General features: G+C 37.4%; 1 non-coding gene across 1 annotated transcript; it reads right to left on the reverse strand.

Moving 5' to 3' along the window:
• Positions 1-2780: 2780 nt before the first annotated feature.
• LOC124899824 lies at positions 2781-2887 on the reverse strand. Its single transcript, XR_007057388.1, has one exon. It is a non-coding gene; the product is annotated as a small nucleolar RNA R71 (small nucleolar RNA).
• Positions 2888-14257: the final 11370 nt, after the last annotated feature.

The following is a 14257-nucleotide window of genomic DNA, read 5'->3' on the forward strand; positions in this document are numbered from 1 at the left end:
GCGGTATAATCGTGGAAAGCTACTGCCTCACACAAAAAAATACCATAACTTCTCACCTAGGTAGTGGATTAGGGTGAAATTAATCGTTGGAAATCTGACTCAATTATCTACAATTTGGTGGGTATTGAGCTGAAAAATTCTATATACATCGAGAGTTATACACTTTCAAATTTGACCCTTGTAAAATCGAACACCACACTATGGTCGAATCTAAGGTTCTTGGCTCAACTTGGCTCTAAGTGATTTCTATGAACATTTTTCACCTACTAAACACTTCAGACATTAGGAGTTGAACTGAACTACGAAAAGTATGGGGTATGACTATATTTTCCCCTTAGGAACATTCGTCCTCAAATGAGACTAGTTAAGCTAAGGATACTGAGGGACTGAAACTATATACTGGCATGCACAACTGTAAATAAAAATGCATGACTAAATCTAAAACATAGTGAGCGACTGAACTGATTTGCGAATGCATAAATGAAACTGAGACTGGAAAAAAAATGAGTTAAGGAAGACTATTACCTTAGGCTGAATTTAAGTTTGCAGTGAAGAGGTAAGGATACTTATTTTGCATGTATGCAGATCTTGGGCATATTTATATGCTAAAAGAACTAATATGCACCCAGATTTAAATGTGCTTCAAGAAATTTTGTATGAATTATTAAGTATATTTCAGCTTTAATTTCAGTTCGTGCCTAATGGATATGATTAGTGCTTTCAGGCTAAAAATCATGAGGAATTGGATGCTTTTAGATACAATGATGATATGGAAGGATTGAAGAAATACAAGGTATTGAAATAAAGCTAAAAAATGGAAGATGGAAATTTGGAATTCTTATTTGAACAGACTCCGTGTCGAACTGACCAACAAAATAGCAGTGGTCGAATTCCAGTGGAGGAGCGCGATTGTAGCACGTCATGAAGAGTCTCAAATTCTCATTTGGCACTTTCCAGTAGACGTTTGCAAAACCACCACATCACAGAATAGTCTAAATTATTAATTTGAGCGACCTGGAAGTTTAGAACATCGTGGTGAAGGCGCATTTCACAAATTTCATTGAATAATTGAATTCCTCAATTGCATAAATTTTAAGGGGAAATAGCATTTGAAGGCATGGTGCGACGTGTTGTGTGAAAAAATACGGAAGATTTTAAGTGTTTTGTCCCAGCTATAAAAGGAAAAATCCAGGATAATTTTGGGGATTTGAGTGAAAGAGAGCAGCAGCGAAAAAAACAAAAATTTCTCCCTTTTGGGGTTCTTAGACATTCTTTTCAACTTCTTTACTTCAAGAATTATTTTGGGTATGTTAATTATTTATTTTGGATGTTGAATTCAAACATGAGTAGCTAAAGACCCTTATTCTGGGGTTGAGGCCAAGAACATGAGTACTCTTTTATATTCTTATTCATAGTTTCCTTTTGGATTATCATTTGAGTTGTTCTTAAATTCTTGATCTTTATATTTTGATGAGTGGATACCATTAGAATAAATCTATATTTCTATGTGTATCCGGGAGGAGAATCATAAGATAGAATGAATAAATTAAGGAGCAAAGTTCTTATCCTTTTATAAAATAAGGGGTTTGAATTAGCATCTAGGATATGGATATACCTAGAAGCCTTGGTTGGTTCAATTGCAAGAAGATAACTTTATGAATCTAGAAGAATTGTTGTATTTCTATAGGAGTTGTAGCTACAAGGTTCAATAGAAGGAAGATTTGAGGTCGGGAAACCAAGATCATGGCATAACCCTTGCGAATCAATAACCCAATAACCAATTAGACTGTGATAAGAATAGAGAATTGTGTGATTTTTCAAAATGTCTCAACCCTAGAATCCTCATCATTACTAATTACAACCGTTGCTTTCTTTGGTCTAGTCACCGCTAGTTATTCACTATTTAATAATTTATATTTTTATTCATAAATTCAAAATCATCTTGATACTCTCAAGCACTTAATACCTAATTGTCTTAAACTAAAGGTTAAATAAATTTCTAGTTTATTTGTCCTCATAGGAATGATATCTGACTATCTAAGTTTTTATACTTCTTGCATGATCACGTACACTTGAATATGTGTAGGGACGCAACAAGTTTTTGGCACCGTTGTCGGGGGACTAGTGTAATTAGTAAATTGCTTAATTTTTGGTTTTTGATAATAAGTTTAAGTATTACGAACTTGATCTTAGCTGCTGAATTTTTGCAGGTTTAGCTGAATATTGGTCTGGCTAGAGATAAAGAATTGGTAGAGCCTTTTTTAGAATTGGAATTGATTTTTCATCAAAGGTGAAGAGCTCAACAGTACTTTCAACAGGGTCAGATGGCTGAAATATGAGATCCTAATGTTGTTGATCCAAATGCCAGAAATGTTCCAACTCTGGTTATTCCAATTGTTCTTGTTCAACCAGCCGCAAGACCTGTTTGTGAGGTGGCAATCCCACTTACGGATTATGTGACTAATAGGATTTGAAAGCCTGAGCCAGGAGGTCAGTGAGAATTGAAACAAAATATGGTGCAATTATTGAATTTTACGGGGCAATTTCACGAACTTTCACATGAGGATCTGTAGCAGCACATACAGACCTTCCAGAAAATAAGTGATACATACATTCTTAAAGATGTGAATGTTGATTATGTTAGATTGATACTTTTCCCTTTTTCTCTAAATGAGGAAGCAAAGAGGTGGTTACATGCTGAACCACCACACTCTATCACTTCATGGGAAAATTGTGCTCAGAAATTCCTTATTCAATTCTTTCTATCCTAGAAGATTGCACGTCTAAGGAGTGAGATCTTAAGTTTTAGATATAAAGATGGAGAAAATCTCTACCAAGTTTGGGAGAGATTTAAAGGCATGCTCAGAAATTATCCTCCTCACCATCAATTAAATGATGTCTTAGTGCACACATTTATAGAAAGCCTTGAGTTTAATACAAAGATTCTCTTGGATTCAATAGTAGGAGGCCAAACTTTGGAGAAAACTTATGAAAAATTGTATACACTATTGAATCGAATCTCACAAGGGAATCTAAACTGGCATGCAGACTCAAGGAGGGCTCCCAAGAAGGTTGCAGGGGTATTAGAGATAGATCAGTTCACTACATTACAGGCACATATTACTGCAATATAGAATCATATGACTACTCAGCTAAACAAACTAAAGTTGGGTGTGACATAACCAACAGCTGCAGCAAATGCAGTTCAACAGGCTTATTCGTGGTGTGAAGTTTGCGGAAGTGGTGAGCACACAACAAATGCATATTCTATTAATCTAGATTCAGTCAACTATATGGGGATTGCAAATCGTCAAGGTCAACAAAATTTTTGCCACACGTATAATTCCAATTGGAGGAACTACCCCAACTTCCATGAGGTGGAAATCAGACACAGAATACAAATCAGTACAAGGGACCAATGCAAGTAAATCCACAGCTGGCTCAGAATAATCAAGCGACCACTCAGAATAGCAATGTAGAGGAGTTGATTAAGCAGTTTATGGATCAACAAGCACAGTTTGCGGCAGATATAGAGACTCAACAGGCATAATTTGTAGCTGAGTTGAATAGTCAACAATTTCTTACATGAAATTTAGAGTTACAATTGGGTCAAATTGTAAGATCATAGAATACAAGGCCACAAGAAGCATTACCTAGCGATACAGAGGCTAATCCAAAGTAGGTAAATACGTTATAACAAGGAGTGAGCTGCAAATTAAAGAGATGGTTAAGGAGTAGGAAAATTCTGCAGTTATTGATGATAGTTTGAAAGATAATGTAGAGTTGGAAGTCAAGAAAAAAAAGAAAATGATGAAGTTCGTATGGAAAAGAAGACTCCCCCCTTACCCTTTCCTCAAAGGGCAAGGAAGTATCAAGAGGAAGCAAGTTATAAGAAGTTCTTAGATCTTCTGAAGTAGGTTCAAGTAAACTTTCCTCTTATTGATATTCTACAGAGTGTGCTGAAATGTGTGAAATACTTGAAGGATATTATTGCCAATAAGAACCGGTTGACCGAATATGCCACAGTTGCACTTACTCAGGAATGGACGTCCAAAATTCAAAATAAACTGCCCACGAAATTGAAGGATCTAGGTAGTTTCACCTTGCATATTACCATTGGACAAACTATTTGTGCACGTGGATTGTGTGTCTTGGGAGCTAGCATAAATATCATACCTATATCATGGTACTGGAAGATGGGTCTTGGGAGTCCCAAACCCATGACTATTGTGTTGCAGTTAGTGGATATATCCCTTGCTAGGGCAGATGGTATTATTGAAGATGTGTTGGTGCAAGTGGGATCTTTGATTTTCCTGGTGGATTTTATGATTCTTGACGTTGAGGCTGATCCTATTGTTCTATTTATTTTGGGATTACCCTTCTTAGCAACAGGACAATCACTCATTAATGTGGAAAATGGAAAAATGACAATGCGAGTGCATGATAAAGTAGAAGTTTTTGATGTGTATAAAGCATTAAAACTGCCAGCCATATATAAGGAGTTATCATCTATATCAGTTATTGATTTTACTTTGGATTGGCAGTTGTTATTGTCCGATGATCTATTAGAGTGAGCTTTAATGGGTCATGATCTGTATGGATATGTAGAAGCATTGGAATTGTTCTAGGTTATGAATTTAGCAGTAGTTGAGACTAAGAAAGTGTCGTTCAAACTTTTGAATAAGCCAATTGGTCTATCGCCCAAGCCGTCAGTAAAAGAAGATCCTAACTTGGAGCTTAAGGTTCTTCCTCTTTATTTAAAATATATTTTTCTTGGTGATCAAGATGTCTTGCCTATTATTTTGTCTGCAGAATTATTAGATGAATGGGTAAAGGAAGTTGTAGCGGTTCTAAAAAAGAGAAAGAGGACGATTGGCTAGCAGATGGGTGAGTCTGGGGCACAGTGTACTAAAGAACAGAGGAATGACTATAGTGACCAATGATGATAATGAGTTAATTCTCACACATACGGTGACTGGTTGGAGGATCTGTATTGATTATTGCATGTTGAATGAAACAACTCATAAAGATCACTATCCAATTCCCTTCATTGACCATATGCTGGATAGATTGGCGGGACAAGAGTATTATCGTTCTCTGGATGGGTACTCTAGCTACAATCAGATAAGTACAACACCATAAGACCAAGAGAAGACCACTTTCACTTGTCTATACGGTATATATGCATTCATATGTATGTTTTACGGCTTATGCAATGTACCTGCTATATTTCTGAGATGTATGATGGTGATATTCTTAGACATGGTGGAAGAATTTGTGAAGGTATTTATGGATGATTTCTCTGTGTATGGTAATTCTTTTTAAAAGTTCTTGCATAATCTTGACAGAGTCCTAGCTCGATGCAAAGAAACAAACCTGGTGCTGAATTGGGAGAAGTGCCACTTTATGGTTAAGGAAGGAATTGTCCTAGGCCATAAAGTGTCACGCAAAGGACTCAAAATGGACAAGGCGAAGGTTGAAGTGATTGAAAAGTTGGCTCATCCAGTCACAGTCAAAGGAGTGCGAAGCTTTATTGGACATGCAGGGTTCTATAGATGATTCATTCAAAATTTCTCAAAAATTTCAAGCCCCATGTGTAAATTGTTAGAGAAAGAATCCAAGTTTGAGTTTGGGGCTGATTGTTAGGAAGCTTTTGAAAAGCTTAGTAAGAAGTTGACCGAAGTACCTATTCTGATAGCACCAGATTGGGAGTTACCTTTTGAGCTGATGTGTGATGCTAGTGACATTGTTGTGGGAGTGGTTTTGGGTCAGAGAAAAGATAAATTATTTCACTCCATGTACTATGCTAGAAAAGTGTTGAATGATGCTCAAGTTAAATACACAGTTACAAAGAAAGAGATATTGGCAGTGGTGTACACATTTGATAAGTTTAGATCTTACTTAGTTGGCACTAAGGTTATTGTTCATACTGATCATACTTCCATTAAGTATCTTGTGAACAAAAATGATGTGAAGCCATCACTGATTTGGTGGATTCTTCTATTACAAGAATTTGATCTTGAGGTATGAGATAGAAAGGGGAATGAAAATCAAGTTGCTGACCACTTGTCACGGATGGAGGATCGAGACCATATAGTGGATGACTTCCTTAGTATTAATAAAGAGTTTCCTGATGAGAAGTTGTTGTCAGTTTATGCAGGTGAGTTCCCATGGTATGCTAATGTTGTGAACTTGATAGCTTGTGAGGTGTACCCTCCTGATGCACCACACAACAAAGGAAAAAATTACTTCATGATTCTCATTGGTACATTTGGGATGAACCATATCTCTTCAAGCAGGGTCCAAATGGAGTCATTTGTAGGTGTATCCTAGAGGCTGAATTTTTTAAAGTGCTATAAGAGTGCCACTCATCTCCATATGGTGGACATCATGCGGTGAGAGGACGCCGAGAAAAGTATTATAATCAGGTTTTTTCTGGCCTACTTTGTTTAAAGATACAGTTGCTTTCGTAAAGAATTGTGATCAATGTCAAAGGTTGGGTACCATATCTAGGCGTCATGAGATGCCCCTTAATAATATTTTAAAAGTCAAGGTCTTTGATGTTTGGGGGATCGATTTCATGGGCCCATTCCCACCTTTAAAAGGTAATTTGTACATTCTTGTAGTAGTTGACTATGTCTCTAAATGGGTGGAAGCTATAGCCAGTCCGACTAATGATGCAAGAGTGGTGTTTAAATTTATAAAGAAGAACATATTTTCCAGATTTGGTACACCAAGAGAAATAATTATTGACGGAGGTATGCACTTCATTAACACCTGGTTCAAAAAATTTCTTGCTAAATATGGTGTTAGGCACAAGGTTGCTACTGCATACCATCCTTAAACAAGTAGACAAGTTGAGGTGTCCAATCGAGAGATTAAGCAAATACTTCAGAAGATCGTGAATGGGTAGAGAAAAGATTGGGTCGAGTAGTTAGATGATGCACTTTGGGCATACCAAACAGCATACGAGACGCCCATTGGGACATCTCCATATCGCTTGGTGTATGGTAAAGCTTGTTATCTTTCTATGGAGTTGAAACACCAGGCATATTGGGTAGTGAATAAGCTGAATTTTGTAATAAAGGTCGCAAGGGAAAAAAGGTTATTGCAACTAAATAAGCTTGATGAGTTTAGGCTCCATTCCTATGAAAATGCCAAGCTATAAAAGGAGAAGACCAAAAGATGGCATGACAAGCAAATTCAAGATAGAGTATTTGAACCCAAACAACTTGGTTTGTTGTTCAACTCACGGCTTAAGTTGCTTTTAGGTAAATTGGGATCGAAATGGTCTAGACCGTTTGAGGTGGTGCATATGACACCTCATGGATTTGTTGAGTTATGGAAAAAAGAGAAGACGGAGAAGTTTCTTATAAATAGACAGCGTGTAGAGTAATATTGGGCGGATCATCCGAATAAACACAAGGAATCTATCACGTTTGCTGATGAGTGATGAAAAGATGAGTCACGCCACGACATAAAATAAGGCACTATGTGGGAGACAACCCACAATTGTATTGTAATACGTAGTTTAATTTTTATCTTATAAAACTAAAACAAAAAGAAAAATACAAAATAGGAGTCCCGCCACTACAAAAACTAAGGTGCTGAGTGGGAGGCAACCCGCTTTTACTTACAATATTTGTTGTCTTTGTTTGAGATTGCAGGGATTTGCAAAGCAAAAATAAGAAGATTACCATATTCGTGGAGAGCAATCAGGCTTGCAAAATAATGTGTGTAAGTTGGGGTCTTCTCAGGTAAGAAAAGAGCTGAAAAATATATAGAAAATCCAACTTTTGAGAATGGTGCGATGCGGAGATGGGAGATTTGAAAATTGTCAAATTCCAGTGGTCTGGCACGACATCACTGCATCGCATCACTTGGAAAATTGACAATTGTCCAATTCCAGTAACTTGATGCGATGCCACCGTGTCATGATGAATAGTAAATTAGCGATTGTCAAATTCTAGTAGGTCAACGCGATCCTACCGCTTCATGGTGGGAGTACAAATCGGGAGATAATAGAAGGATAAATTGGTGTTGGGAAATCAATTTAATTAAGAGTTCTTGTACTAAAGTGCTTAGGAGCAATAGTCATAATTTCCCAAATAGTACCTACCTGTCCCGTAGCCTTTATTACAACCTGAAAAGACCTAATTGATCCTTTACCTCAATATCCTACTATTAGTGGAGTAGTACACTAAGGGAAAGCTTGTGGTTCGTTCACTAGCATGTATGAATTCTTTGTTGAGAGCCAGCGATTTGATTTGATATCCCCTATTTGTGCATAGATATCATGGTGAGTTAATGGGGGAATATTTTCTTTGTGTGAGGATGCAAGCGGATGAAAATCGGATTACTTATTGAGTTTTCTATGAATTGAGTGCTTTTATTGAGTTTGCCAACATGTTAGAAATTCACTATTGAGATAGAAAAATTTTGACACACTTGTTCCATATGCTAAAAAATTATTTTGACATGCTTATGTAAGAATACAATACTGCAAAGTGTAAGTGCCCATTCAATATAACTTTGAGAATGTGGGTAAAAATAAAGTGAGAGTGTTTTTGAATTAAAATTGTTCAAGGAAAAATAAGGTTTTAAGTGTGGGGTGGTGATCTTGGGCATATTTATATGCTAAAAGCACCAATATGCACCCATATTTAGACGTGCTTCGAGAACTTTTGTATGAATTCTTAAGTATATTTCAGCTTTAATTCGGTTTCATGCCTAATGAATATGATTAGTGCTTTCAGGCTAAAAATTATGACGAATTGGACGTATTTGGATACAATGATGATATGAAAAGATTGAAGGAATACAAGGTATTGAAATAAAGCTCAAAAACAGAAGTTGGAAATTTGGAATTCTCATTTGAATAGACTTCGCATCGCGTCGACTAACAAAATAGCAGTGATCGAATTCTAGTAGAGGAGCATGATTATAGCGCATTTTGAAGAGGCTCAAATTATCTCTTGGCACTTTCCAGAAGAGATTCGCAAAACCACCACGTTGTGGCACAGTCCAAATTATCAATTTGAGCGACCTGGAAGTTTAGAGTGTCGCAGTGAGGGCGCATTTCACAAATTTCACTGAATAATTGAATTTCGCATTTACACATATTTTAAGGGAAAATAGAATTTGAAGGCATGGAGCGATGCTCTGTGTGGCAAAATAGGGAAGATTTTAAGTGTTTTGTGCTAGCTATAAAAGGAAAAATCCAGGATAATTTTGGAAAGAGAGCAGCGGCAGAAAAAACAGAAATTTCTCTCTTTTAGGGTTCTTAGGCATTCTTTTCAACTTCTTTACTTCAAGAATTATTTTGGGTATGGTTAGTTACTTATTTTGGATGTTGAATTCAAATATGAGTGGCTAAAGACCCTAATTCTGGGGTTGAGGCCAAGAACATGAGTACTCTTTTATATTCTAATTCATAGTTTCTTTTTGGATTATCATCTGGGTTGTTCTTAAATTTTTGAGCTGACAATTTTTATGAGTGGCCACCATTAGAATAAATCTATATTTCTATGTGCTTCCGGGAGGAGAATCGTAGGATAGAATGAAGAAATTAAGGAGCAAAGTTCTTATCCTTTTATAAAATAAGGGGTTTGAATTAGCATCTAGGATAGGGATATACCTAGAAGCCTTGCTTAGTTCAATTGCAAGAAGATAACTTTATGAATCTAGAAGAATTGTTGTATCTCTTTGGTAGTTGTAGCTACAAGGTTCAATATATAGAAGATTTGAGGTCGGGAGACCAAGATCGTGGCATAACCCTTGCGAATCAGTAACTCGATAACTAATTAGACTGTGATAAGAATAGAGAATTGTATGATTGTTAGAAATGCCTCAACCCTGGAATCCTTATCATTACTGATTACAACCGTTGCTTGCTTTGCTCTAGTCACCACTAGTTATTCACTGTTTAATAATTTACATTTTTATTCATAAATTCAAAATCATCTTGATACTCTTAAGCACTTAATACCTAATTGTCTTAAACTAAAGGTTGAATAAATTTCTAGTTTATTTGCCCTCGTGGGAATGATGTCTGACTGTCTAAGTCTTTATACTACTTATATGATCACGTACACTTACGTGTATGTAGGGACGCAACATTTGCTTCTTCTTCCCAAGTGGCACCCTCAACAGACTGATTCTGCCAAAGAACTTTGACCAAAGGAAATTCTTTGTTCCTTAGTCTATGAATTTGGTGATCAAGAATCTGTACTGGATGTTCTTCATATGAAAGGTTATTCTAAATACTAATGCTTTCTAAAAGGACTACAACAGTTGAATCATCTATACACTTCTTTAATAAGGATACATGGAACACTGGGTGAGCTGATGACAGGTCTGCAGGAAGCTCAAGCTTATACGCTACCTTTCCCACACGACTCAATATCCTATAGGGACCTATATATAGGGGAGTAAGCTTCCTCTTTTTGCAAAATCACTTCACCCCCATCATGGGTGAAACCTTCAACTAAACTAAGTCATCAACTTCAAACTCAAGATCTATCCTCCTTACGTCTGCATAAGATTTTTGACGACTCTGAGATGCCTTCAATCTCTCTTGAATAAATTAGACTTTCTCAATGGCTTCAAAACCATCTCTGGCCCAATCCTCACCCACTTCGAACCAACCGACTGGTGACCTACATCTTCTTCCATAAAGAGCCTCAAGTGGGGCTATATGAATACTAGAATGATAACTGTTATTATAGCCAAACTCAATCAATGGAAAGTGGTCATCCCAACTGCCTTTGAAGACAAGAATACATGCCCTCAACATATCCTCTAGGGTCTTAGTGGTCCTCTCTGCCTGACCATCTGTCTGAGGGTGAAAAGTTGTACTGAGGATTAATTAGGGTACCAAGGCCTTTCTAAAAAGTTTTCCAAAATTGAGAGGTAAACTATGTACCCCTATCTGAAATAATGGACAAAGGAACTCCGTGTAATCTGAGTAACTTTCAAATATACAGCTTAGCATAATCTTCAGTTGTGTAGGATATATGAACTGGCAAGAAGTTGGCTGATTTGGTCAACCTATCTATAATAACCCAAATCAAATCATGTTGACGACGCGAATGGGGTAATCCTATCACAAAGTCTATGTTCACCTCTTCCCACTTCTAAGTGGGGATACCAAACTCTTGCAATATCCCACCAGGTCTTTGGTGCTCTACCTTAACCTACTGGCAAGTAGCACACTTGGCCACAAATTCTGCGATATCTTTCTTCATACCACTCCACCAATAGACATTTTGCAAATTACAATACATTTTGGTGGCTCATAGGTGAATGAGGTAACGTGCACCATGCGCTTCTGCCTTGATCCGCTACCTCAAATCGTCAACGCATGACATACACAATATACTTTAGTATCTCAACATACCATATCCCTCTTGGGATAAAACCTCAACCTTTGGGTCTTTAGTTGACCCCTTCAGCTTGACCAAACTAGAGTCCCTATCTTGCTTCTCTTTCACTTCAGAAACTAGAGAAGATTCTAAACTACTCTAAACCCAAACATTCCCCTCAGATAAGTTAACCAACCTCACACCAAATCTAGCTAACCGGTAAACTTCTCAAACTAATTCTCTCTTATCATTCTCCACATGTACAACATTCCCCATAGACAATCTACTAAGGGCGTCTACCACTACGTTGGCATTGCCTAAATAATATAACATACTCATGGCGTAATCCTTCAATAATTCTAACCACCTTCTCTGATGAAGATTTAACTCCCATTGACTAAACACATATTACAATCTTTTACATTCCGTGAATACATCATGCACCCCATTAAGATAGTGCCTCCATATTTTCAATGCAAATACAACAACAGCTAGCTCAAAATCATGGGTAGGATAGTTATTTTTGTGAGGCTTAAGCTGTCTAGAGGCATAGACTACAACCTTACCTCTCTGCATCAAAAAACAACCCATACCAACTCTAGAAGCATCACAATAGACAACGAATCTATCTGTACCATTAGATAGCACTAAAATTGGGGCTGAAGTGAGTTGAGCCTTCAATTCCTGAAAACTCTTCTCACAGAAATCTGAACACTAAAACTTAACTTTCTTTTGGGTTAATCTAGACATGGAGGAAGTAATAGAACAAAACCCTTCAACAAAACATCTGTAATAGCTAGGTAAACCTAAGAAACTCCTGATGTATGATGGAGAGATGGGTCTAGATTAGTTTATCACTACTTTAGTTTTTTGGGGATCGATTCTAATGCCGTCATCGAAAATAATATGACCAAGGAAATTTACTGATCTTAGCCAAAAATTCACACTTGCTGAATTTGGAGAACAACTGGCTATCTCTAAGAGTTGGCAATAGAATTCTAAGATGGTCTGCATGGTCATCCTCTCTACGAGAATAGACAAGAATATCATCGATAAAGACTATGATAAATATGTCCACTATTTGAACACTCTGTTCATCAAGTCCATAAAGGCTGCTGGGGCATTTGTCAACCCGAAAGACATGACTAGAAACTCAAAATAACCATAACCAGTTCTGAAATCTGTCTTTAGAATATCACATTCCCTTACTCTAAGCTGATGATAGCCGGATCTAAGGTCTATCTTGGAGAATTAACTTGCACCTTGGAGTTGGTCGAATAAGTTATCAATCCTATGAAGAGGATATTTATTTTGGATTGTGACTTTATTTAATTAACGGTAGTCGATACACATTTGAAGAGAACCATCTTTCTTACGCACTAATAGGATAGGAGCACCTTATGGAGAGACACTGGGCCTTATGAAACCTTTATCCAAGAGGTCTTTAAGCTGCTCTTTTAACTCCTTAAGCTCGGATGGAGCCATAAGATATGGAGGAATGGAGATAGGCTGAGTATCAGAAAGAAGGTCAATACCGAATTCTATTTCCCTATCGAGAGGTACCCCTAGCAAATCTTTGGGAAAACTTCAGGAAACTCATTAACTAAATGGACTGACTGAACTATTGGATCCTTAGACTTAGTGTCTTTGACTCGAACTAAATAATAGATGCACCCTTTTGATATCAACTTTCTGGTTGTAAGATAGGATATGAAATGACTCTTGGGAGACACTGAATTACCTTCCCACTCAAAGGCTGGCTCGTCAAGAAAATAAAACTTCACTACTTGAGTGCGACAATCTATAGATGTATAACAGGAATAGAGCCAATCCATACTAAGAATAATCTCAAAATTGACCATGTCTAACTTTATCAGGTCTGTTAATATGATTTTATGAAGGACAGTGATAGGACACTTTATATAGACTTGTTTGGCAATAATTTACTCACCCACTAGGGTGGAAACAAAGAAAGGCTTAGGGAGTTTCTCAGGACCTCCCCCAAAATTCACTGCAACTAATGGGGTCATATAAGAGAGATTCGATCTAAGGTCCAACATTACATAAATATCAAGATGAAAGATACGAAGCATACCAGTAACAACATCTAGCGAACTCTCCTGCTTCTGACAAGATAGTAAAGCATAGAATCAATTTGGGTACTGACCGCCACCAATATTAGATGATGCACCCTGAGGAGGGACTGGGCGACCTAGCCTGAGTATGGGGATGAACATACCTGCTTACCTTCTTAGCATATGGACACTCTTTGATTTCATGACCCAACTTACCACATCCATAACAACTTTTCTATCCCAACAAGCACTCACCAAGATAATTCTTACCACACTTAGCACATGAAGTATAACTGGGTTTTCCTCCCATATTACTCTGAGACCTAGCCATAGAAGTTCTACCTCATGGCTCTTGCCTGGTTCTGGGTGCGAGGGCACTGGTTGAAGATGGAGCTAGAATTGATGAGCGACCCTGAAACTATGAATGATTTCCCCCTTCAGACCTTGTCTGGCCATAGTCAAACTACCTGGTTCTAGCCTTCTTACTTCCCCTCTCTCTACTCTTTAACTTTTTTACCTCAATCTATTAAGCATAAAACATCAGCTTAGCAAGATCTATATCCCCAATAAGCATGGTAGTCCTACACTCTTTGACCACCAAACTAAACACTCCAGTAACAAACTTACTCATACCCGACCTAGGTTCACCCATCATGTCAGGGACATACTTAAATAACTGATTAACTTAAGGTATTACTCTTTCACTGACATCGAGCCCTGCCTCAGGTTCATGAACTCCTCTACCTTAGCTTTTCTCAACTTACATGAAAAGAACCTATCTAGAAATGCATCCTAAAATACCTGCCAACTCATAGAAGT

This window comes from Capsicum annuum, chromosome 6, assembly GCF_002878395.1.
Source record: "Capsicum annuum cultivar UCD-10X-F1 chromosome 6, UCD10Xv1.1, whole genome shotgun sequence".
Taxonomy (NCBI): Eukaryota; Viridiplantae; Streptophyta; class Magnoliopsida; order Solanales; family Solanaceae; genus Capsicum; species Capsicum annuum.